Source organism: Malaclemys terrapin, chromosome 4, assembly GCF_027887155.1.
Source record: "Malaclemys terrapin pileata isolate rMalTer1 chromosome 4, rMalTer1.hap1, whole genome shotgun sequence".
Lineage (NCBI taxonomy): Eukaryota > Metazoa > Chordata > Testudines > Emydidae > Malaclemys > Malaclemys terrapin.
Window position 1 is genome coordinate 26,621,049 of NC_071508.1, and position 26,566 is coordinate 26,647,614.

Consider the following 26,566-nt stretch of genomic DNA (forward strand, 5'->3'; position numbering starts at 1 on the left):
AGAGAATTCACATGGCGAGTCAGAATCTCCCAACGGCGTGTTCAGCCTGAGACAAACACATAAACACGTTGCACCAGGTCAAAGAAACTGCTTGCCTCCAAACAGCATCTAGCAGCATCATTGACAACCAAATTCAGAGAATGCGCACTGCAAGGAATGAAAAAGGCCCTAGGATTGATTTCCATCATTCTCCTTTGCACACCATTGTCTTTACCCTTCCTATTACTCACATTATCATAGCCTTGGCCACGTAAGTTTTCAACAGATAATGACATTGTTTCAAGCTCTTGTAGAATAGTTTCAGTCATAAATGCTCCAGTTGTCTCCTTCAGTGATACAAAACCCAAAAAATGTTCCTTTATGAGCACTTCAACATTATCTTCATCTGCAGACTTTTCCATATTTACAAAACGAATTATCATCGTCATTTGTTCAACATGACTCACATCTGGTGTACAGTCCAGTATTATTGAAAAGTATTTTGCAGAATGGGCAACTTCTACAATTTTATTTTTAATGGCATTTGCTAGGATTTGAATCAGTTCATTCTGCATATTTTTCCTAAGTAATGAACCTGTGTTTCATGATTAGTTATTTTACGTAGATGCTCCTTCATGACTGGATCAAACAAAGCTAGGTATTCAACACATTTTTAAAAGTTTCCATTACCTGGAGTATATAATTTTTCATTTCTACCGCAGCTGCGGAATGCTACATTTTGCCCACCGAGAACTCTCACTAAAACTATCAGATGCTCTAATATTTGTTGCCAATATTCTTCTTTTTCCTTGATCACACGTAAATTTTCTTCATCGATAGTTTTCCTTTTTTCAATCATAATTCAAGTTCTTTCCAATTTTGAAAACATTCCAAATGTTCTGTATTTCTTTCATGTGAAGAGAGAATTGAAGATATATTTTTCCAGTCCTTTGAACCATTTTCAGTAAGTGATGTACCAATTGCTTGATTTCTAAACAACTTGCAGCAAAAGCAAAACACAGAGTCCTTCGCCACTGAATATTGTAACCAGTTTAGATTAATTTCTTCCCCATTATGAGTTTCCTCTCGTAATGCTGAGCAGAGAATTTTCTTTTATTTCCATCCTTAGGTAAGGGAAATTCATGAACTTGTTCGGATTTGACAATTCTTGTTCGGACAAGAATTTGCCGCATGCTGTCATCACATCTGGGCCATGAAGCTGGGTCCCCATACTGTAATTTGTTTGTAACGTCCTCATCCTTTCTTCCAGAATTCTACTTCATTTACTTCAATTTCTGCATGTGTCCGAAGGTGAATAAATTTTTTCCACTTCCATATCAGTCTGATGCTGTGAGCTGCCTTCATCTAGATAGAAGTAAGTTTCCATCATCTTGATGTTCCAAACTGCTTCCATGCGGATGTGAGATAACCTTCTCTCCAAGTAAAATTCCTTCATCTGGATGCTGTGAACTGCTTCCATCTTTATTTGGATTAAAGAGAAGATATTTCAGGAAGGATCCCTGCTGTTTTGCTTGGTCCTTTTCCTTCTCAGTCTTTTGTTTATGATACTCAGCTCCGGAGGGTTTTCTTTTTCCTCTTTCTGCCATGGGGCACTTGAATATTGTTATGTATTGTGCTCCCGACTGCAAGCCTTATAGTGTTAAGGATGGCTGTCGCACCACATGGTTGGTGATTTAAACCACATTGCAGCCATTCCAACATGTCTTTTCACTGCTTAAAGGTTCAATAATTAGTAACATACACTCACTTACCTATTAAAACAGTTAGTTACAGCGTTTACATGGAAACAAAATGACCTTTTTTGACGTTATAACCTGACACCAGTTGTTTGGAAAGTAATCCCCTTCCTCACGGTTACCCGCTTGGAGGGGGACGTCATCACTTTCGTAGTCTATTAAGCGTTAACGCTGTCACTTTTCTTTTATGGACCTTATTGATTACATGTGAACCAGTTATAACAAAAAAAAGTTCATAATTATACAGCCTGATAATAACGCTAAGATTTAATAACGCTTAAAAATACTCACATTTTGGATTTATAATGCTGAAAGACGTTATTCTTTATTCTTTGGCACCAGGAAACACAATTTTCCACAGTATTCACTCGATTCTTAACCACCTACCTGCGATGTGTGTTAAAATGACCGTTTGACATGTATCAAGTCGTGATATCTCCGCTCTACATTCATTTCTGGCTATGCGACCTTGATGTATATTCGAGTTAGGTGTCACTAGCATTGTAGCTCTTGCCACTGGCGGATGTGTTTCATTATGGCTGAGTTATTGCTTATCAAAATTGCGGAGTGGGTCATCTTGACCCTACGTTGCAAATTGAAAAAAAAATCGCTAAAATATTATTTATTTTTGCGGTAAATAAAAAATTTGACATATTAATAAATTCTCAAAAATGTAGAGAAATTAATTATAATTCCTATTCCCTCTGTATGCACATGGGAATTGAAATAATGACATCTTCATTATTTTATTTGTATTTTTTTCATCTTTTTCATTTTTTCCCCCTTTTATTTTTTTTTAATTTGATTTTTTTCCTCGAATTTGGCACCCCATTTAACTTGGCACCCTAGGCGACCACCTAGTTCACCTATATGGACAGGCCGTCCCTGCTTCCAATATATTAAGAAATATGTTAGAAAGAGGCCAGTGATCAGTTGTTCTCCATGTCCACTGAAGGGAGGACAAGAAGTAATGAACCTGCAGCAAGGGAGATTTAAGTTAGATATTAGGAAAATTTAATAAGAGTTAAGCTCTGGAATAGGATTTCAAGGGAGGTCGAGAGGGAGTGAGGGACCCGCCGCCGAATTGCCACCAAAGAACCGGATGTGCTGCCCCTTTCCATTGGCTGCCCCAAGCACCTGCTTCCTTTGCTGGTGCCTGGAGCCGGCCTTGCTGCTACGGGGCTATATTACAAGACTATGGGCTGGATCCTTAGGTGGTGATACAAATGCAGATACAAATTCTGTATCCGTGCAGGGCTCTACTAATGAGCCCTTTGTCCCTGCCAGGCGTGGAGCCTGGAGCAGAGGCCCCGGATAGGGGTGAATAGCTCCCAGTAGCCGGCTGCGAAAAGGAAATGTGTGAACTGGTGTGTTACTAAGGGGTCTCAGGCCCAAGGAGAGAGAAGAGGTTAGTGAACCCCTTGGTCACTGTTACCCAGGACAGTTGAGTGTGCGCCAGGGTTTCATGTCAAGCTATCGCTAGCAACACCCATTGCAACAGCTGCCATGAAAGATCTTTACAACCGCAAAGAGGCAGAAAAAGATGGAAAAACAGTTCAAGTATTTGACCCGTAAAGTACTAACTAAGATTCTCATTTAAACCATCCATATCCCTTCTGCACTGTTCCTTGGCCTGCGTAGGGGAAACTGCTCTGTGACAATCTGATCATATTAAAGAGGGTTCTAGCCCGCTTTGTGGGAAAAGAGAAGCAGTTCGCTGAGGTGGGCTGGAGCTGCACATGTTGAAGTCTGATCCTGCCGTTCTTAAGCCAGACCTGCACAAGGGAGAAGAGAGCAGCAGAGAAGATGCAGTTTCTGTCTCTGGTGCTGAGTGTCTGTTGCAGCCTCTCTGCTGGAGAAAGACAGGCCCAGCCCGTGGTCTGCTCAGCCGCTGTGACCTGGGGGACTTGTACCCGCCAGGGGCTGGGTAAGGCCTTGCTTTTAGCTGCCTCTCTGGGCACAGGCGCACAGCGCTGGTGCAAATGGGATGCTGTCTTGGCAGCTCAGCCAGACGTGTATTGGACAAAGGTGAGAGGAGAAGGCGGCAGAGGAGGAAAAGGACACTCGCAGGAGAAGCTGACAGCGCAGACCAGGCGTTGTTCTTCTACCAGGCGTTGTTCAGATTTTAGCCAAAGCTAGTAGCAGTTGTGGTGTGATCAGTTCCAGGTCGCGGGAGGCCTTGTGGGATCAGGACAATGCAGGCCCAGCAGTGTTATGGTGAATCCTGGGGTCCCAGGAGCCAGTGGGGGTGGCAGCCATGATGGTGAAGTTCATTCCTGTCAGTCTCCACTTCTCCCATGTGATCCCCAGATCAATAAGGTCCAAGAAGGGTGGGGGGGCAGCCTCATCCCACTCACACTCTCCAAGCCAACCCGTCAAGTCCCTCCCACTTCTAGAACCTTTTGGCTCGTTGCCCTGCCAGCCAGGGACTGTGCTAGGAGCCGTGCAGACCCCTTAGTGCAGGGCTTGAGCCTGGGAGCCCCAGTCTACTGGTCTCCAACTTTTTCTGACTCTCATTTCGTCCTGCAGGCTGAGCTGGGCTTTGTTATCTTGGACGACTCAGAGCTGCGGCCCCTGCAGCACACAGCTGCCTGCTGCCCGCATCTTCCCTGATACTGGATACACGCCCAGCCACTGGCAGAGCCTCCTAATGCCACCTGCTCCAGCAACCAGCTGGGATTAACCCCTTCCAAGCACTCCTCTCCCCTGCCCCTCCCCGTATGAGAATCATTGTTTGCACCTTAGCAGGATTTGTATTTAACAAGTTCCCCCACTCCAGGTTAACTTCCCAGGGGTGATCCTAGCTGGGGGGATGGAGTTATGGGATGGCCAGTGGGGAACCGTCTGTGTTAAAGGGTCCCCTCGGCTCCTGGCTGCTCTGAAATCTGCCCTAGCCTCTCACCTGCCGAGCCATCAGAGCAAAGTCTCAGACACTTGTGCCAGGGAGGCTAATAACAGGTAGACAGGAGCTCTTCTGCAAGCAGTAGTGTCACCATAACCACAACCTGGTATTGCTCCCAGTGGGGGTGACATTTGTTATGGGGCAGTTGCCCCCCCTCCACCTTGGCTCCCTCACACACACACAACTTTGAGGCCGCTGCCTAGGGCAGCAGATTTCTGGCCAGCTGCCTGGGGTGGCAGATTTGGCCTGGCTGTCCCTCCGTCATGCTGGAAGGGCAGCTGGGCCAAATTTGAGTGGTGATGTGAGCCAGGTTGCAATGCCACTCGCTCAGATTTGGCCCAGCTCCCCCTCCATAACGCCCTATGTCTATGAGGAAGGAGGCAGTAGATTGTCTCGAGCAGCCTCTGACTCTGCCCCACTCTGCCTGCCTGCCGGCCAGACAGGGAGCAGCAGCCTGGCCCAGAGCTGAGTACAGAGCGAGCTGGGCCCTGATCGCTGTCCAGGGCCAGCCACAGCCTCCCCGGCCCCCCAGCCTACCACTCTTCCCACTCCCGGGACAGGACCTGCCTGCCACCTTCCTGAACCCTTCCAGGATGGGACTGGCCTCACGAGCAGTCCCAGACTCAGCAGGGTGGAGATGATGCAGACACAATGGTGTGCCCCTGCCCCCCCCCCCACTTTTCTGCAATGACGTCCCTGAGCCTGGTGACCTACGAGATGTTTCTCCTGTGTTTGGATTATCCAACCAGGTCTCGCCATGGCCTGCAGCACCCAGCCAGCCCTGGCAACGCCCCTCACTCCTGACCTATCACTGCCCCTCTGGCATTCCAAGCTGGGCACTCCGTCCTGACCTGCAGCCCCATACCGTCCAGGTCCTGAGCAGTCCAGTCATGCCAGCTTGTGCTGAGCTCTATAGATAGGGTGACCAGATAGCAAGTGTGAAAAATTGGGACGGGCATGGGAGGTAATAGGCACCCATATAAGACAAAACCCCAAATATCGGGATTGTCCCTATAAAGTCGGGACATCTGGTCACCCTATCTGTAGAGGTGTTTGTGGTCAAGGCAGGTGAGGGCTAGGAGAACTGCTTATTGCCTGTAGCACTGTTACCAGGGCTGGCTTTAGGCCGATTCAGGTGATTCCCCTGAATCGGGCCCCGCGCCCTTGCCGCCACCGGTACGCTGTACTGGGGCAGCCAGCTTCCCCAGGGGGCAATTTAAAGGGCCTGGGGCTCCCAGCAGGGGCTGCAGCCCCAGGCCCTTTAAATTGCCACCAGAGCCCCACTTCTGGAGCCCTGGGGTAGAGCTGCGGGGCTCTGGGGGCTATTTAAAAAGTCCGGGGCTCCCCTTGCTTCTACCGCCCCGGCCCTTTAAATAGCCACGGGAGCCCCGCTGCTTCCCCAGGGCTCCGGCAGCTATTTAAAGGGCTGGGGCGGTAGAAGCAGGGGAGCCCCTGCCCTGCCCGCAGCCAGCCCGTCTCTAGCCAGCCCCACACCCCCTGCCCTGCCTGCAGCCAGCCCCTCACCCCCTGCCCTGCCCGCCTGCCTGCAGTCAGCCCGTCTGCAGCCAGCCCCGCACCCCCTGCCCACAGCCAGCCCCTGCTGCACCCCCTGCCTGCACCAGCCCTGCACCCCCTGCCCTGCCTCCAGCCCCGCACCAGCCCCTGTCTCCAGCCAGCCCCGCACCCCCTGCCCTGCCTGCAGCCAGCCCCGCACCCCCTGCCCTACCCGCCTGCCTGCAGTCAGCCCGTCTGCAGCCAACCCCGCACCCCCTGCCCACAGCCAGCCCCTGCTGCACCCCCTGCACGCACCAGCCCTGCACCCCCTGCCCTGCCCGCAGCCAGCCCCTTTCTCCAGCCAGCCCCGCACCCCCTGCCCTGCCCGCCTGCCTGCAGCCAGCCCCCGTCTCCAGCCAGCCCCACAACCCCGCGCGCAACCAGCCCCTGCTGCACCCCCTGCCCTGCCTCCAGCCCCGCACCAGCCCATCTCCAGCAAAGCCCCGCACCCCCTACCCTGCCTGCAGCCAGCCCCGCACCCCGTGCCCTGCCTGCCTGCAGCCAGCCCCCATCTCCAGCCAGCCCCGCAGCCCCTGCCCGCAGCCAGCCCCTGCTGCACCCCCTGCCCTGCCTCCAGCCCCACACCCCCTGCCCTGCCCTGCCCATACCAGCCCGTCTCCAGCCAGCCCCGTGCCCTGCCCACCTGCCTGCAGCCAGCCCCCGTCTCCAGCCAGCCCCGCAGCCCCTGCCCGCAGCCAGCCCCTGCTGCACCCCCTACCCTGCCTCCAGCCCCGCACCCTCTGCCCTGCCCGCACCAGCCCCTGTCTTCAGCCAGCCCCGCACCCCCTGCCCTGCCTCTAGCCAAACCCTACCGCCAGTCAGCCCGTGCCCTGCCTCCAGCCAGCAATGTACGTAATATATAATTTTGTTATTGTTTATATAGTTATGGAAAGTAAATAATACATGGAAGAAATGAAAGGGGTTTTTTTACGTGTTTTATTTTTTTTAGTCATCCCTGCCGGGGCCCCGCCGAAAATGTTCGAATTGGGCCCCGCACTTCCTAAAGCCGGCCCTGACTGTCATGCTGTACTGACACGTTATTAATCATCTCACAAGATCTCGGAGCAGACCCCTGCCCTTCCGGGGGGAGGTAGGGGAGCCATCCCTGCAGATCCCCTGCCACAGCACAGGAAGGGGAAGCCAGGGAGAGCTGATGGTGGCATGTGCAAAGAGGACACCCCCTCCCCCCCACTCCTTCTGCACAGCTGCCTCTACTCCCTCCCCAAAAGCGCTGCCTGAGCGAGGACTGGTCGGGGATCCCCAGGGTTGGGCTCAAGGATTCCCGCAGATCCCTCACTGTCTGGTAAATATCAGCCCATGCTTGCGCTAAAGAGGGGATGCTGAATGGGAAGTGCCCCCTGCCCACCCATTCCTGAGTGTGCCGGGGGGTTGGGATCTTACCCAATCTGCCTTGTTGAGGGGGAAACAAGTTTCAGTGGCAATGAACACAGACATCGGAGCCTGTTGGGCAGCCGGACTGTGGCTCTCTGGGATTCCACATGGGTCAGGAACATCTGGACAGTGCTTTAGGACTGTCTGGCCAGCCTGCGCGCCACCATCAAGGGAGCTCAGCACCCAGGAGCCCCCATTGTTCTCAGTGGGGGAAGAAGGTGGAGTTCTCCATAGATGGGTGCTGAGCTCCTGCGACTCCAGGCTCAGTCGCTGGTGTGGGATGAGCGCATTCCTGGGCAATTCCTTGGGGGGCCAGGCAGGTCGGCTACAAGAACGACCTCGTCCTTACCCCCTGGGCCTGCTGATCCTAGCCCCCTTGCCTCTCTGAGACCTGGTCTACACTATGAGTTTAGGTCGAATTTAGCAGCGTTAAATCGAATTAAGCCTGGACACGTCCACACGACGAAGCCCTTTTTTTTTTACTTAAAGGGCCCTTTAAACCGATTTCTTTACTCCACCTCTGACGAGGGGATTAGCACTGAAATCAGCCTTTCTGGGTCGGATTTGGGGTAGTGTGGACAGAATTTGACGGTATTGGCCTCCGGGAGCTATCCCAGAGTGCTTCATTGTGACCGCTCTGGACAGCACTCTCAACTCAGATGCACTGACCAGGTAGACAGGAAAAGCCCCGTGAACTTTTGAATTTCATTTCCTGTTTGCCCAGCGTGGAGAGCACAGGTGACCACGCAGAGCTCATCAGCACAGGTAACCATGATGGAGTCCCAGGATCGCAAAAGAGCTCCAGGATGGACCGAACAGGAGGCACGGGATCTGCTCGCCATATGGGGAGACAAATCAGTGCTAGCTGAACTCTATTGCAGTAAACGAAATGCCAAAACATTAGAAAACGTCTCAAAGGCCATGAAGGACAGAGGCCATAACAGGGATGCACAGCAGTGCCGCGTGAAAATTAAGGAGCTAAGGCAAGCCTATCACAAAGCCAGAGAGGCAAACAGAAGGTCCGGGGCAGAGCCGCAGACATGCCTCTTCTACGCGGAGCTGCATGCCATGCTAGGGGGTGCAGGCCACCACTACCCCAACCCTGTGCTTTGACTCCATCAATGGAGAATCACTCAACACGGAAGCAGGTTTGGAGGATAAGGAAGATGATGATGATGAAGATAGCTCACAGCAAGGAAGCGGAGAAACCGGTTTCCCCAACAGCCAGGATATGTTTATCACCCTGGATCTGGAACCAGTAACCCCCGAACTCACCCAAGGCGTGCTCCCAGACCCTGAGGGCACACAAGGGACCTCTGGTGAGTGTACCTTTGTAAATATTACACATGGTTTAAAAGCAAGCGTGTTTAATATTAATGATTAATTTGCCCTAGCAATCGCGGCCAGTACAGCTACTGGAAAAGTCTGTTAACATGTATCGGGATGGAGTGGAAATCCTCCAGGGACATCTCCAGAAAGCTCTCCTTCATGTACTCCCAAAGCCTTTGCAAAAGCTTTCTGGGGAGGGCTGCCTTATCCCATCCACCATGGTAGGACACTTTACCATGCCAGGCCAGTAGCACGTAGTCTGGAATCATTGCATAACAAAGCATGGCAGCGTATGGTCCCAGTGTTTGCTGGCATGCAGACATCCATTCGTTATCTTTCTTTGTTATCCTCAGGAGAGTGATATCATTCACGGTCACCTGGTTGAAATGGGGTGATTTTATAAAGGGGACATTCAGAGGTTCCTGTTCCTGCTCAGCTGAACAGAAATATTCCCTGCTGTTAGCCACGCAGTGGTGGGGAGGGGTGAAGTGATCATCCCAGAGAATTGGGTGTGGGGTGGGGGGTGTTGGGTTTGTGCAGCCCCTCCTTTTACATTGCAAACCCATTTTAAATGGCCAACCCAACGGGTGCTTGGTATGGGAAATGAGGGCGCTGCTGTTTGAAACCATTCCTACATGTTATGAAGGTTAAAAAATCCATTATTCTCTAAAATGTGTCTTTTTAACCACCTCTCCCTTTTCCTCCACCAGCTGCAAATGTTTCTCCTTCGCAGAGGCTAGTGAAGATTAGAAGGAGAAAATGGTGGACTCGGGATGATATGTTCTCGGAGCTCCAGATGTCCTCCCACACTGACAGAGCACAGCAGAATGCATGGAGGCACAATGTCAGAGTGCAGAAAAGCACAATATGAACGAGAGGAGAGGTGGCAGGTTGAAGAGAGCAAGTGACGGGCTGAAGAGGATAGGTGACATCAGCTTGCTGACAGAAGGCAAGACTCAATGCTCTGGCTGCTGGAGCATCAAACTGATATGCTCCAGTGTATGGTTGAGCTGCAGGAAAGGCAGCAGGAGCAGAGACCGCTGCTACAGCCCCTGTGTAACCAACAGCCCTCCTCCCCAAGTTCCGCAGCCTCCTCACCCAGACACCCAAGAACGCAGTGGGGGGGCCTCCGGCCACCCAGCCACTCCACCCCAGAGGATTGCCCAAGCATCAGAAGGCTGGCCTTCAATAAATGTTAAAGTTTTAAAGTTCAGTGTGTCCTTGTCCTTCCCTCCTCCCCCACCCCACCCGGCGCTTCCCTCCTCCACCACCCCTCCCGGGCTACCTTGGCAGTTATCCCCCTATTTGTGTGATGAATTAATAAAGAATGCATGAATGTGAAGTAACAATGACTTTATTGCCTCTGCAAGCGGTGCTCCAAGGGAGGAGGGGAGGGTGGTTAGCTTACAGGGAAGTAGAGTGAACCGGGGGGAGGGGTGTTCATCAAGGAGAAACAAACAGAAGTTTCACATCGTAGCCTGGCCAGTCACAAAACTGGTTTTCAAAGCTTCTCTGATGCACACTGCACCCTGCTGTACCCTTCTAACCGCCCTGGTGTCTGGCTGCATGTAATCAGCAGCCAGGCGATTTGCCTCAACCTCCCACCCCACCATAAATGTCTTCCCCCTTACTCTCACAGATATTGTGGAGTGCACAGCAAGCAGCAATAACAATGGGGATATTGGTTTCGCTGAGGTCTATCCGAGTCAGTAAACTGCGCCAGCGTGCTTTTAAATGTCCAAATGCACATTCTACCATCATTCTGCACTTGCTCAGCCTATAGTTGAACAGGTCCTGACTACTGTCCAGGCTGCCTGTGTACGGCTTAATGAGCCATGGCACCCTGGATCCCGAAGGATAACTATAGGCATTTCAACATCCCCAACGGTTATTTTCTGGTCCAGAAAGAAAGTCCCTTCCTCCAGCTTTTGAAACAGACCAGATTTCCTGAAAACGCGAGCATCATGTACCTTTCCCGGCCATCCCACATTGATGTTAGTGAAACGTCCCTTGTGATCCACCAGGGCTTGCAGACGCATTGAAAAGTACCCTTTTCAGTTTATGTACTCGCTAGCTTGGTGCTCCGGTGCCAAGATAGGGATATGGGTTCCGTCTATCGCCCCACCACAGTTAGGGAATCCCATTGCAGCAAAGCCATCCACTATGACCTGCACGTTTCCCAGAGTCACTACCCTTGATATCAGCAGCTCTTTGATTGCGTTGGCTAGTTGGATCACAGCAGCCCCCACAGTAGATTTGCCCACTCCAAATTGATTCCCGACTGACTGGTAACTGTCTGGCGTTGCAAGCTTCCACAGGGCTATCGCCACTCGCTTCTCAACTGTGAGGGCTGCTCTTATCCTGGTATTCTGGTGCTTCAGGGCAGGGGAAAGCAACTCACAAAGTTCCATGAAAGTGCCCTTCCGCATGCGAAAGTTTCGCAGCCACTTGGAATCGTCCCACACCTGCAACACGATGTGGTCCCACCAGTCTGTGCTTGTTTCCCGGGCCCAGAATCGGCGTTCCACGGCATGAACCTGCCCCATTAACACCATGATTTGCACATTGCTGGGGCCCGTACTTTGTGAGAGGTCTATGTCCATGTCTATTTCCTCATCATTCTCGTCGCCGCGCTGCAGTCGCCACCTCGCCTGGTTTTGCCTTGGCAGGTTCTGGCTCTGCATATACTCCAGGACAATGCGCGTGGTGTTCATAGTGCTCATAATTGCCGCGGTGATCTGAGTGGGCTCCATGATCCCAGTGCTATTGTTGTACTTAAAGTACTGCACAGGATCTTTTCAGGGGGAATAAGACAAAACACCACATTTATTAGCAATACATGTATTTATTAACACTGTATTATATGCATATAATATATTACACTTACACTCACACACACACACAAACACACTCCGTCTTGTTGTTACCAATTAGTTGCTCCCCTTAACTTCACTGGCCAGGTGAGTTAGATGGGGGAGGGGGTGGAGCCGGGCTTCTGCCGATCCAGATCGATGCTCCCATGTTGACAAGACGAGACCCGGGGTCCTCTGCAAGACACCTCACTTTTATAGCAGCTTTCCTCTTATGCAAATCTGTACCAGATTCAAACTCTGTGTCTGTGTCCATTGGTCCTTTGTGCTGCTTTCTTTTGAGTGTTGTCCCAATGCTGCAAAGAGGGTGTTTCCAAAAGAAGGTGCTTGCTTCTAACCCCCGAGGCCGTCGGTATGTCTGCTTGTCTTTAATGAGCCCACTTGACACGTTTTATTGTTCTTGGGTCTGGCTCCCAGCCCCTCTCCAACAGTTGAGGCTGTCTGGAGGTGCTGCCTTCCATGCCTTGCTCATTCACACCTCATTCATTCAACAGGGCAATTGATTAAGAGTGGGGGCGGGGAGAGCTCTTGTTCTACTGCTAGCAAAAAGAATTTTTCTTCTATCTTATTCTATTCTTAGGGGCTATAATATTATACCAAGGGCAATGCAAAGTTTCTAAATGAGGCTTTGATACAAAGTCCCATGAAAACAGAGGTCACACGTGGGTAGACCCACCACAAGGTTATACGAAGAGGCACAATGTAAAGTTATATGAAAATTATCAGAGATTGATCTACACTATGGCGTTTGGGCTCAAAAAAGCCGCGAAAGGGAGGGAGGGGCGACTGACGACTGACGACATGGCTTACAGGGAATTAAAATCAACAAAGGTAGCTGTGCATCAGGGAGAAACACAAACACATACAACAGAGGGTCCTGTGGCACAGGACCCTCTATTGCTTTTTACAGATTCAGACTAACACGGCTACCCCTCTGATTACTAAACACATACACAAACACAAACAACTGTCACACAGAATGACCCCCCCAAAGATTGAACTCAAAACCCTGGGTTTAGCAGGCCGTTGATTTCACGGAGGAAGGGGGAAGCAAATGAATACAGAACAAATCTGGTCCATCTATCTTTTACATCTTAGGCTGGCAGCAGACGGTGCAGCATGACTGATAGCCATCGGCATCTTCTGGGGGCTTGGTAGAAAATGCTGCATTACGACCGCTAGCCATCATCGTCAAGACGGTGCAATAGGACTGCCGTTAGGACTGAGTCTCCAGGAGACAAAACATGTCTGCCCAGGTGCCTCTGACCAAACTCACTGAGGAGTACGCCGACGATGAATACCAGTTGTAATACACCATCTACTGCCTTAGGCAAGGAGCTGCTGCTGTGTAGCAATGCAGTCCCACATCTGCCAGCACCCAGATAGCTGATGACAGCTACCAGTCATACTGCACCATCTACTGCCAAAAGGCAATTAGCTGCTGCTGTGTAGCAATGCAGTACCACGTCTGCCGGCACCCAGATGACATATGGTGATGGTGAGCTGAGCTGAGCGGGCTCCACGCTTGCCGTGGTATGTCGCCTGCATAGGTAACCCAGGAAAAAAGGCGCGAAACGATTGTCTGCCGTTGCATTCACGGGGGGGAGGGGGCGCCTGACGACATGTACCCAGAATCCTCCGCGACACTGTTTTTGCCTCATCAGGCATTGGGATCTCAACCCAGAATTCCAATGGGCGGCGGAGACTGTGGGAACTGTGGGATAGCTACCCACAGTGCAACGCTCCGGAAGTCGACGCTAGCCTCGGTACTGTGGACGCAGTCCGCTGACTTAATGCACTTAGAGCATTTTATGTGGGGACACACACAATCGACTGTACAAAAACGATTTCTACACAATCGACTTCTATAAATTCGACCTAATTTCGTAGTGTAGACATACCCTCAGTTTCAGAAAGCAGCCTCCTAGCCTGTCCCTGCAGATCTGCTCCTGCGTTTCCCCAGCCCAGCTCTTTCCTATCCTTTCCACACTATGCCAGTGATCCAGCTGTTGCTGCAGCAGAGGCGTCCAGCAGGTGGCACTGCAACCCCACCTCTTGTTCTTGGCAGCGGCCTGCTTTCTCTGAAGTGGAGCTGGGGGAGCGGCTGCGTCTTGGGAGGAGCCTGGGCTCCCCCCTGGCTAATGGGGGGAGGGAGCAGCCAGCCAATGCTATAAATTTTTAAAGCCGACTTCCCCCATCTCACACTGACTAGCCAACCTGATGCTGCTCAGACTGTAAAACCCCAGCTCTGGGAGGAGAGTGAGTCTAGTGGCCAGAGCAGGGGTATGAGAATAAGGACTTCTGGGTTCTCTTTCCAGCTCTGACACTGACTTGCTGTGGGACCTTGGGCAAGTCACCCCGTGCCTCAGTTTCCCCATGTGTATAATCAAAGTGATGGTCCCTTCTTACTTGTGCCTGTGATGTGTTTGGATCTCCGTGGAGGGAATGGATCTTATGCAGAGGGCGTTGTTGATGCTGAAGAACCATGTCCTGGTATGCTTTAAGTTTCTTGAACTGTTCTTTGTCTTGGGTTCCCTATCTGCGCCTGAGCATCGTGAAAAGTACCTTCCCCTCCCCCCAACCCACATGCTCTGTGCCCACCAGTTCTGGCTGGATTAAGGACACTGCCCCCTTTCCCCTCCCCGTAGCAAAAAGAGAATCGTGCTGACGGTGAAACATCAAATCCCCACCTGTGAGTGAGTCTGATCCCATCTGAACAGACCCGACCTGGCAGCTGAGATCTTCAGGCCCTCTCCAGCTCTGTGCCAGTGTCCATGTCCGCCGGGAGGGCCCAGGGGCCATGAGGCTGGGCCGGGGGTCTCAGCAGAGAGTCCATGGGGCAGCCACCCCTATGCTGAACACCCCATTTGCAGCTGCTCAGAGGTGTTCACACAAAAAGGGGTTTTCCTGGAAAAAGGGGACTGACTGTTCTTTCAAGAAATTGGCCCCAAAAGTCGCTGACATTTATCGGAATTGCCCACAATGTATGGTACTGCACTGCCCTCTTGACCGAAACTGTCACCCTAATGTTTCATTTTCCTACCCAAAAATGGGGTCTGGGGAACTTGAAAATTAAAAGGTTTTGGTGAACAATTCAATTACAAAATGGTGGAAAACAACAAATGGGCCCGGTTCCAACCATGCAAAGTGGGAAATGCCAACAGTTTGTTAAATGGTTTTCCCGGCTTTTCAGCTGCTCGCCCCATGGTCTGGCACAGTCCTGGGAGGGGTGGCCCCAGACTGCCACTCCCTCATGGGCTTGGTGCTCCCCTCCGTGCCAGTTCCTCTGGGTACAGAGCATACCCCACCTGCCTCACATGGGCACCACCTCACCCAGGCGGTCTGCATCTCATTTTGACCGCAGTCGCAGATGGGGTGACTCCATCTCCAGGGGTCTGTGGCAGGTAAGTCCTGGACTGGAATGTTTAGGATGGATTCTGGCTGCGCCCCTGGGGTTCCCAGGAAACCGGGTGCCTTTAGATCTATCTGCAGGGTTCTGCTCCGGGGAGGATTTAACTCTCTGAGCACTGGCTCCGCAGCAGCCATGCTTGATGGTGGGCAAGCCAGATGAGCCACGGGTGTCCACGTGGGTAGCCGTCCGAGCATTTGAGTTGTACAAAGGGGCCCATATGGGCGCCTGGCACTTTCACACAAAGGGGCCATTGTACTTCGAGTGCGAGGGGTGAAAGGTTGGCTCTGGGCCCTGCTGGGGACGTGACTAGCCTTCCAGAGTGCTGCCACGGGTCTCAGCTTCCCAAGAGGAAACAGGGTCCTTCAAGGGGTGCTGGGCTTTTTATTTGCCTTTTAAGGGCTTCCTTTTTGCAAGGCCCCAGGGGATCTGAGGACATTTCCCGGGTGAAAGAGAGGCTGCACATAGCCCTGCCGGAATGTCACCAGCCCCTCAGTTGACACTGTGCAGCCTTGCTCCCTAGGACGTGGCTTCCATATCCGGCATCCACTTCCCCTTAGCTGAGCCTCTGCGGGCTGGCATGACGGGAAACCACGAGAGAGCTCTTCCTTTTCACGCTGTCAGGTGATCTGTGACATGTGAGCTCAGTGATGGAGCATAGTGGAGCAGAGGAAGGGGTGGGGAGGTGTCACTCAGGCCCTTCCCTGGAGCTGGAAGGCAGGAGAATGGCTGAGCCCAGGGTGTTCAGACTGGCAATGACTGGGTGGGGTCAGGTTGCAGCCCTGGACCCCTGGAAATCTTGGGGGAAAGAGAATCTGGGTGGTGGTGTCACACGCCGGATATGAGTTTGCAGGTGCTGGTCCATGTCACACAGCTCCCATTGGCACATTGGTACCAGCGAAGGGGACAAGATGAAGGTAGCAGTGGTGGGAGCTGCAGTCAGGACTGAGGGGCGTCAGCAGAGCTGGGGTGGGTGGGGAGCTCAGGGCAGGAATAGCAGGGAGGCTATAGGTCAGGATTGAGGGTCATCAGTAGATCTGGTGTGGGGAGGACAGGGCCGGATTAGCAGGATGCTGTGAGTGGGGATGGAGGCATAGGAGCAGAGCTGTGTGGGAGGGACGCTCAGGACTAGAATAGCGGGGATGTAGGATGGAGGGGCGACGGTGGGGCCGGAAGGGGGGGTCTTTGGAAGTTTGCATGGGGCCCCTGTCTTAGGCCTGGTACCGTCCGTTTTATTTTCACAATCACAAGCACTCCTAGAGGAGGGAAGTAGATGTCAAAGCCCAGCGATACCCAGAATGCCGGCTGTGTCTCTGGGGTGCAGGCACTCGGCCAGTCCCTCGGCAGGGGTAGTTTTGTGCATCTGTTTGTCAGGGTTGCTGCTGCCTGGCTGGAGTGAACCCAGAATGAGAGCTCCAGTGACAGCCCTGAGATCCCCCAGGTTCAGGCCAGCCCTATAAATCCCTCCCCAGAGCGGGAGGATTTGGGGGGAGGAGGGAAAGTCCACTCAGATCCCCCCAAATCCTGCAGCCAACTGGGCAGGAGCATTGGGGCTTTGCTGCTCTGGCTCCATGCGGTGGCTTGGAAGTGGAGGGGCGAGGGTTAATAGCCAGATGGGGAGCGAGTGAGAGAGAGGGGAGGAGCAGTCACTGGCAGGCACTCCCCTGTCTCCTGCCAAGGGCTGTCTGGCCCAGCACTGGCCCTCACTCTTTCCATGAGTCACCATCGCTCCATGACTCAGCAGGCCCAGGCCCAGCCCCCGCAGCCCCACGGGCTGATTGCAATGGGGATGCTCAGAGCCACGGGACACACACAGAGAAGTATGCATGCATATGCACACCCACACATCTATGGATTAATGCACACACACATAAACATGCAGACTCACATGTATGCATGGACACATGCTCAGGCGAGCACACGGACACACATGCAAACACATTTAAACTCACCCATACAGAGATGCATACACGCACAATGCATGCATATACATGTGCACACACATTTAAACACACCCATACATAGATGCACATGCATGCACATGTATGCACGCATACACACGTGTGCACACACACAAAGACACCCATGCCGATATGCAAACACATTCCCATACGCACACTCCATTCCCAAACCAGAAGCTTGCTGGCAAAGCCAGACCAGGATGCCTGCGCTTTATGGGGGACTCTCTCCAGGGTTTTCTGGGTTCCCCCCCCATTTTTCTCCTGCTTTTCCATCACTGCTGCTCCTCTGGCCAAAGAGGGCCGGAGCCCACTCTACCCTGCCCCAGCACTGCCCCGCTGCCCCCTGAAACTCCTGCTCACTTACCCCATTAGCAGTGGGGCTTGGAGCAGGGGCAGGTGGGAGGAATCTAGCTATGTCTTGCACAGAAAGCCAGGACGCATCTGGGCAGGTAGGCGAGATTGCCCAGCCAGTGTCATGGCAATGACTGTGGGCTGGGCAGAGACCAAGCAGCCCCTTGGCCTGCCCTGCTCCTGGAGGTGGCCAGTTTCCCACCATGGGGAGCCCTACAAGCTGGGCTAGCGACTGCTAGGTGCGTCTCCTGGTCTGCATGCTGGAGGAGTGTTCCTCCCGCAACCCCTGAGTACCCCAGCTCCCTGCCCCCAGTGCTCTGCGGCAGCTGCTGAGCCATCTGGGATGTGTCTTGGGAGTAAGGATGAGCAGGGAACCCCGGGGAGGCCAGCATGGCCTGTCTATGCTGCAGGTCCAGGGCTGCTAGTTGGATGGTCCCGGGCGGCTAACAGTATGCCTGGGATCCTGGTCCAGGCAAACCCTCCTGCCAGCTACTCCGATGGCAGGAGCCCTGGGAAATAGAGCATATGGCAACGAACAGAGGCAGAGATCTGCCTGCTGCCCCGGAGCAGATTGGCGTTCAGAGCTGGGCTCTGTCCCAGGCTGCTAGGGCCTGGGCGTGCTGCGGGACTAACCCTTCCCGGAGTGGCGCTGTTGGCCCTGGAGGGGGCCCCCTTTGCAGGGAGGGGAGGAGATGGTCTCTGAGGGTGCGGGGAGGGGATCAAGTTGGAGAGAAGGGGTCCCTACAGACAACCGGTTCCTTTGTCCCCTTGATTCTTTCCCCGAACACTACGTCCATCCTCTGCCCTGAATGAGGTCAGGTCTGGGGACAAACGAGTCAGTAATGATGTCATTGAAGACTGTATCACAATGCACAGGCACAGATTTCATTCTGGCATGTCCTAGCTTCCCAGGACTTGACTTTGCAACCTGCGTGTTTTCTGCCTGCAGTCATCTGTGTGCGATATGCAGCACTGCCAACCCCAGGGGTTCAAAACGCGGGCGTCAGACCCCCCCTCCCGCCCCCAGATCAGGAGAGTGGCCCAAAAATCAAGAGAGGTTATTTTTAAAGATTATGTGGGGGGATTGGGTCTGTCTTGTGGTTTTTGAAACCCCGCCTCCCCGAGTGTGCGGGGTTGACAATTGGTGTTGCCATCATTCAGTAAAGTGACCTTTGGCTCCTGCTGTGGGAGCTCTCACCCCCCCCTTCCCCCCTGCCCAGCAGTTAATTCAGTCCCCCACCAGCCCCCTCAGTTGTGCCTCTCCATCTGTTCTTCCCCCACCTCTGCCAGCCTCACCTCTGCTCCTCCTGGGTCTCTTCACCCCCCTCTCCCAGGCCCGGGAGGGCTACTGTAGGGGTCTCCTCTCCCCCTCCCCAGGCTGGGTGTTGCAGGGAGGGAGGGGGCAGAGCAGAGGAACCAGCCTATTGCGCAGGGGAGGGGAGCCACCTTTGGCCGTTGAGCTTTTGTGAGAACTGTGTTGGCTCCTGGAGGAGCGGGGGGGGGGGGAGTGCTCTGATTGGCTGCTCTTCTTTGGTGGGTGGGGCAGTGGGGAAAGCAGCCAGTCAGGGGGGCCTTTCCCCCCAGGCAGGGCTGACATTTGCTGGAGCTTATGGCCTCCTTCCTGGACAGGCCTAGCTGTGGCCAAAACCCTGTTGCTGGTGGAGAAATTCCCAGGGCTGGCAATGATGCACATGGGGTTGCATAAGCAAGCGGGGCCGTACGCGCGATGAGAGAAAGGGCAGCTTGTTAAACAGCTGGTGAGATGCCTGGGTGGCAGCAGGGGGCACCAGAGCAATTGCTCCGCCTGCCTGGGCCGGTTTGGTGAGAATCGGGCGTTTCACGTTTTCCGATGGTCTCCAGAATCGACAGGGTTCTGTCCATCGGAGCCCAGAACATTCCCTGGAAATCTGGACCCAATTGAATGCAGCGTTCCAAAGTGATCGTGTGACAGACAAACCGAGACGTGCCATCAAGGTGAGCCTGAGGCCCGGTTGGCGTACGGGCCCGGGGACTGTCGTTGCAATGGTTCCATGTTGCAAATTATTTTCTAGTGAATTGGGCTCTGGTGCCACTGTTTCCATTACAGCTGCATTTTTACTTGGTGTGCTCAGTTACTGGGAGCTGTCCCTTTAAGAAGAGGGTGTGCCTGCAAGAGAGAGAGAGAGAGAGTGTGTTTGAGATGGAGCAGAGAGGGTTACCCTACAAGAAGGGCAGGGCTGGCTTTAATAAAAGAAGCATCAGTGTCGTCTTGGCACTGATGGGGACTGGTCGCCCCAGGGTGTCACTAGCGAGCTGCAGAGCCCTTGGCTTGTAGGGCACTCCTGGGAAGCAGCAGGGACTAAAGCTGTTTCCGAGGCTCCTAGATGGGATAAGTTTGGTGGGTCTCAGTTCCAGCTTCCTCGTCCCAGGCCCACTGCCAGGTTTTCACTAGGCTGTTGGCTCTTCGGGGCAGGGCCCTTTCTCCTGCTCTGTGTCCGTACAGCACCAAGCACAATAGGGTCTTGATCCCAGTTGAGCTCACTAGGGAGTGCTCCTGCAGCAGGGGACACAAAATCCCCTCCCCTGAGGGATTTGTGAGAGCTGCTGATGCTGTGGTTGTCACACCCACAGTGGAGAAGTGAGTCGGGGACACATGAGTGACTGTCGCCTGCACACTGGTGAGGAATGGGGGATGGGGTGGTGCAAAATCAGCAGGCAGCTGTTAAAAATGATCATAGAATCTCAGGGTTGGAAGGGACCTCAGGAGGTCATCAAGTCTAACCCCCTGCTCAGGGCAGGACCAATCCCCAGACAGATTTTTGCCCCAGATCCCTAAATGGCCCCCTCAAGGATTGAGCTCACAGCCCTGTGTTGAGCAGGCCAATGCACTAACCATTGAGCTATCACTCCCCCTCTTTTTTTTTTTTTTTTTTTTTTTTTGTAGGCAGACAGCTCTAATGCACATTTCCATCTCCTGATTCTCTGGGGTGTTTCACCTGTGATTTTTTTTTGGACTGTTTGCAGCTGGCAATGCCAGGAGAAGGGACTTGATGAAGGCCACTGAGTGAGTCGATGGCAGAGCCAGGAACAGACCCCAGGAGTCCTGCTTCCCACCACCCTCTTCTAAACACTCCCCTCCCAGAGCCCTGCGCTAAGCACTAGGCCATGCTTCCCTCTCAGAGAGTGCCCCAGAACCCAGGACATCCTGGCTGCTCTGGCCCCAGGCCCTGTTAATTAGGCCACACACCCTGCGCTGAAAGACAATTGGCGGGGTCGCCCTTAACTGAAGGAAGCGAACAACTGGAGAGATTTCCTGCCTGCTCTGGACAGAGCCGGGAGCAAGGCTTGGCAGGGTCAGCGTCTGCGACGGCTCTCTCCAGAGGCAGGCTTGGGAAGGAAAGGGTTAGTGAGCGCTGGCGGAGACCTCTGCAATGAGAGAGTCTGGCAATGAACCGGACGCGTCCGCCCACACCCACGTGTGGGGTAAGCTGGCACCGAGCAAGCAGCATGAGAAATTCTGAGTGCGCGTGTGTGTGTATAGACTGTGTGTGTGTGTGTATATAGACAGTGTGTGTGTGTATATAGACACTGTGTGTGTGTGTGTGTGTGTGTGTGGCGTCACAACAGCCACCTGGCACCCTCCCCTCAGCCAGCAGCATAAAGAGCTGGCGTGTGCCTGAGGGGCACGGGCCCACGTGACTCCCCCTCCCCGCCGACGGTCCCGGGGGGACAGACACTTTGTTCAGGATGCTGCTGTTGTTCCCATTGTGAAGTGAAAGCCAAAGCCGGCAGTTTCCTTAGTCACCAGCTGGAGCTGAGAGGCTGTGAGCAGCGCGTGGGGCTCCCTCCCCACGGCCTCCATGCCGCGGGTCTGGCAGCGAGACAGGGAGCCCCGGGAGGCGCTTTCGGGAGGAACCGATGATGAACGGCTGTCTCCGGTTGGCGTGAGGATGCGACGGTGACCGGGGCATCGCACGGTGAGTGCCGTGGCGCTGGCTGCCCTTCGAAGCCAGGAGGTTGCCTGGGTTTGATTTTCCGCTGCTGGTCTGGCGGCACTGGCGCCCAGGGGGGCAAGCGGGGGCAGGGAGGTCCCGATGGGATGTTGGGAGGGTCGGGGGAAGCCCCTGCAGCCTGTGTTTGCATCTGCCCGGAGGTGACAGGGGAGGAGCTCTGTGCCGTACAGAACGTTCCTGCTGGCACTGCCCTCTGGGCCACCCCCTGCCCACACCTTGCCCCTCCGGCAGGCGGGGTGGCCCAGAGGGGAGCACAGGACTCCGGTGGCGAAAGGCCAGGGGCCAGCCCGTTCACAGGGGCTGCAGTGTGAATCCAGCAGAGCTCCATTGGAGTCACTCGGGTGTCAGTGGGGGTAGAGTCTTTCTGAGTGACTGCCCAGCCCTACCGAGAGCCCCCGTGTGCCCTGATGCAGAGCCAGCCACGTGGTTCTGTCACCAGGTGGGAAGCCCCCTGCCCCAGGGCAGAGTAGGCCTCGTGCCCACGCAGCTCTCCTCTCTCCACTTCGACTTGGCCCCTCCCGTCTGCCTTCCCAGCAGGGCCTGGGGACGATCTTGCCCAAGGCACATGCTGTGTCTGGGACGTGGGGATCCCCAGGGTGAACGCGCGACGGGACGTGAGCAGTGAGAAACTTCCCAAGCCCTGCGGCTCCCAGTGTCTCTCCAGGCAGGGCGTTTCCCGGTCTCCGGCTGGCAGGGTGTGGCACAGGAAGGCAGCACCACAGCCTGGCTCACTGTGGAGGTTCCCGGTGTCACTATGGGACTCTGCAGTGTGTGTTCCCGATTGGGCCGGCCGTGCCCCTGGTACGCCACGGGCGATCATTCACTACGGGCAGGGATGTGCTGGGGAGTAAGCCTGGCAGGCAGGGAAGGGGATTTTCACGGAAGGAAGTGGGAACTGGACTCAGGAAGTGGCGTTTTTAGTCCCGAGGAAGCTGAGGCAGATTGGAGAGCAAGGCTAGTCGTGATCACGGGGAGGCAGTGTGCTTCAGCAGGAGACTGGGAGAGGCAGGACTCCTGGGTTCTGCCACTCACCTGCTCTGTGACCTTGGTCAAGTCTTTTAGGCAAAAATTTTCAATTATTAATTATTTGTCTTAGACTCACACCCTAAGGCAGGGATCAGGGCCTCATCATGCTGGGCACTGCCCTGAGAGAGAGACGGTCCCTGCCCCAAAGAGCTTACAATCCAAATAGATAAGACAGGCCAGGGGAAACTGAGGCACAGAGAAGGCAGTGACTCACGGTCACAGCAGTAAAGATCCCAGCTCTTCCAAATCGCAGTCCAGTACCCTAGCCACTCCGAAGGTGTTGCAGGTTGGTTGTGCAGAAATAGAGGCACCCCAAATCACTGGCCACTTCTGAAAATGTTGGCCCAAGCCTTTCCATGCCCAATTCCCCCACCTGTAAAATGCAGGCACTGCTATGGGGCGTGCCCTCCTGCCAGAAGGGGTCGGGAGGTTCAGCGCCTGTGTGTTTGCAAAGCGCGTGGAGGTCTCGGGAGAAAAGCGCTGCCAGGGCACAAGCTGTTCCTGCTCACTGAGTACCAGCTCGTGGGTGGGCATTACATCGCCGCTCTGCTCGGCCTGCTGGGAGTGCCCTTTGCTGCCCATCCGGCATGTGATCCGTATCGCTGCTGCCGTGGTTTGCTTGTCATGTGTCTGCAGATGTTAACATTGGGGGACATTCCCATCGGCTTGTTACCGTTTGTTCCCCCTGTGCTTACCAAGGCGAGGCGCTTTGTTTGGATGTTTGCTCTGGAGACGTATTTCTGGTACCCCTGGGGCATTTGGATCTGGAGGTCTAGTCTGCACCGTGCACCACCCCTGAGACTCCAGGCAGGGCCTGCGGGCCAAATGCCGTGTAAGTTCCAGATGTGGGATTATTAACGCCCTGGCATGCCTGACGGGAGAGACGTGGGGTGCCAGGGGTGCTCACACCCTCTCATAGTGCGGCCCTCGTTTGAATACAGAAATTGTCTGGATGCTGGATGCCTCCCCCTTCCATTCACCCCCGGGCAGCCACAGCGATTGCATGTGGCTAAGCAGGAAAGGGGCACGTGGACTTTAGCTTCCTTTAATGCTGTCTGGTGTTAAACCAAGGGAGCTCCCGGCGTGCCACCGACCCCAGACGAGTCGGGGCAAGGATGTCAGTGGGGATTGCACCTCTCTTGCACTGTCTGGGACAGAGCTAGACAATACCCAGAGACCAAACACCCAAACCACATCACCCATCCAACCCCAGCAATGTAATGCCTCTGCACTGATACTCTCCACCCAGGTCTTTGCATGGCTCCATCCCCATAACACGGGCTCAGCCAGACCTGCCTAGCGCCTCGCCCACAAGCCCACCTTCCCTCCTGCTGCTGGCTGATGCCTAGGTTAACAGGACGCCCTCCACACCAGAAGGGCACTCTTAATGCCACCTCACTGCCACCCATGTTCGCCCATATACCCCCCTCCCCCCGTGCTGGGGTGTGGCCCAAATTATCACCCCGTCTTACATCTGGGGAAACTGAGGCCAGAAATCATTTCCCCCCCACATGGAATCCCGGCTGCTCTCGGTGTGTCACTCTGGGTGATCTCAGGGACGCTGACTGGTGGGGAGCTGCTGTTTCGGGGGGGACGCTGGGAATGGCTCTCTCAAGTTACAGCGCTCTGCTGGGCTGAGTCATTTACCAGAATGCTGAGTAACTGGATACACTATAGGGGATGACACCAGAGCCAGCTGACTACAGAGCCTCTCAAGGAGTGGAGAGCTTGTTGGTCCCCTCCTCCTGCACTGAGATCCCCCAGCCCCCCGGAGTCAGGCCCAGGCCCTGCATCTGCAGCAGCACCATGGGGTGGTTGTGTGTTTTGCAAGATCTTGAGAGATCAGCTTCCACCTGTGCAGCGCCCTGGCCCAGTGGCTCGAGCCAGGGAGGCAGAGACCTGGGCTCCCCTTCCAGCTGTACTGCTGATGTGTTGCCACCTGCCTGGCAGACACACTGGGCAGCAGGAGCAGAGCGGGTGGGCCGCAGGGGCAGGAGGCCGGGCACCAAGTCATGACAAAGGAAGGGAACACCCAAGCTACAAGGTGCCTCAATTCCCCCCCGCCCCGTCCCCAGAGGCCCAGCTGAGCAGGGCCAGGGGGACAGACCCTTACCCTGATTGCTGGGTGAAGGAGCAGGCCTCTCAGCTGCCGGGATCAGCATTGCCACGCAGGTGCCAAGGCGCCAGGAAGACGAGGGTCTGAGCTTCCTGCAGAGCTCACTCTAAGCCCTCGGAGGCCTCCAGTCCGCTCAAGACTCGGCCAGAAGAGCTCTGGGCTGAGCCAGCTGCTCGGCTCCTCCCGCCCCGTCTGGCTGGGGCCTGCGGTGCATTCCAGCTGCATCTCACCACAGTGGGGCTACCCATGAGTGGGAGCAGAACAGTGTGTTGGGGGGCAGGAAGGCTGGGCGTGTGGCTAATGCCCGGCCTGGCGGCAGGACAAGGGCTGATGCCCCGGAATGCAGTGGGCCGTGTTCTGGTGCCACACATCCTGTCTGAGCTGGAGACTTTCCTTGGTTGGTCTAGGCCTTTATTTTCAGGCATGGTTCTCTGCAAACTTTACTAGCAGAGCAGACCGGACCCAGAACTCAGGCCTGGCCAGCCCAGATCAGACCAGAGGCCATCTAAGCCAGTATCCTGGCTCTGACAGTGCCCGGCACCAGCTGCTTCAGAGGAAGGTGCAAGGACTCACCCCGCCATGGACAATTAAGGAACAACCTGCTCAGAGAGGAGTTTCTTCCTGACCCTGACAGTTAGAGGTTGGCTCAGGCCCTGAAGCAGGAGGGTTATAGCCCTATCTTTTAACCCATAATGTAGCTGGGTCTGTTCTCATTATCAATCCCTCTTTGACTTCTCCAGGGCTCTTGGCCTCAGTGGTATCCAGTGGCAGTGAGTTACTCAGGCCAGTTATGCACCGCGTAAAATAAATATTTCCTTGCATAAATTGGGCAGCAGATGCCCCTATAGGAGACAGCACCGCTATTGCTCCCTACATAGTGCTGCAGAGGTGCACGGCCCCGTGGAGTCCCTGCCCCAGACAGCTTACAGGCCACGAGAACGACAGGAGATGTGGGAGGCAATGGGGCAGGACGAGGACAGAGGCACTGATCATGTGGTCATCTGGGAGCCGCCTCTGCTCCTGAACAGCCCCAGGTGTTCAGTGCTGTGTAGAAATGGCCAGAATTGCTCAGGCACCTGGAAGACAGGGTGTGAAGGTGGGGGAGGGTATCGGCTAGGGATGGGGGTGCAGAGGAGGATTGGAAAAGAACATGCCAGAGGCAACATGGGCAGAAACAAAAAGCAAGATGTGGCGGGATCAGGAAGGGGGACGTGGCATTCAGCCTGTCCTGGAGGGGAAACGGGGTTCCCATAGCCAGGCAGGCCCCTGCGGGGCAAACAGCATCTCTGTGTGGGCCTAGCCCCCAAGGCGCTGCCGCTAGCTGCACCTGCCAGGCCAGGGCAGAGGGCACCAGAGCAGGAGGGGAGGCAGGATTGGGACAGGGTGGAAGGGGATCAGGATGCAGAGGAACTGGGGATCAGAGCAGAGAGGGGCCAGGGGATGGGGAAATTGAAGAAGGGGGCAGAGGGAGCACAGGGGGACCAGAGCAGAAGGAATACCTGGAAATAGAGGAGGAGGAGGAGCCCAAGCACAGCGATCGACGTGTCCCTGGTGTGACCCTACTGAAATCCCCGGCGTTCCCGGGGTGAATGGGGCCCACGGGCATATGACTGCACGTTAGACGGCTTCTGTTACCGTGATGCTGCACGCACAGGTGATTCCTGGCCCCAGCTGGTCTCAGTGCTGTGTCAGGGAGCGGCTGCGCCTGGCTAGCGGGGCCTGGCCTGGGACAAAAGCAGCGTTTCGCTGGGTCAGCGTGTCTAATTCTGGCCTGGCAGTGTCAGAGGAGCAGGCCCCGATCGCTGGGAGATGGGTTATAAATAACCTGCTGAGATACAAAGTTTTTCCTGCTCCAGCCCTGCGCTGCAGCCCAGCGGACAGGAAAAAGGTGTTTCCGGCCACGGGTTGAAGCTGTGAGCGCCAGGCCA

General features: G+C 54.6%; 1 protein-coding gene across 4 annotated transcripts in view; it reads left to right on the plus strand.

Moving 5' to 3' along the window:
- The first annotated feature begins 21,221 nt into the window (after positions 1-21,221).
- NAV1 (neuron navigator 1) overlaps positions 21,222-26,566 on the plus strand; it is a 302,165-nt gene continuing 296,820 nt past the window's right edge. For 3 of the 4 annotated variants that reach the window (XM_054026395.1, XM_054026399.1, XM_054026398.1), the window contains exon 1: positions 21,222-21,460. The gene's annotated coding sequence lies outside the window, so the exon portion shown is untranslated. The remainder of the gene's footprint in view (positions 21,461-26,566) is intronic. The other variant, XM_054026400.1, reaches the window with a different exon arrangement.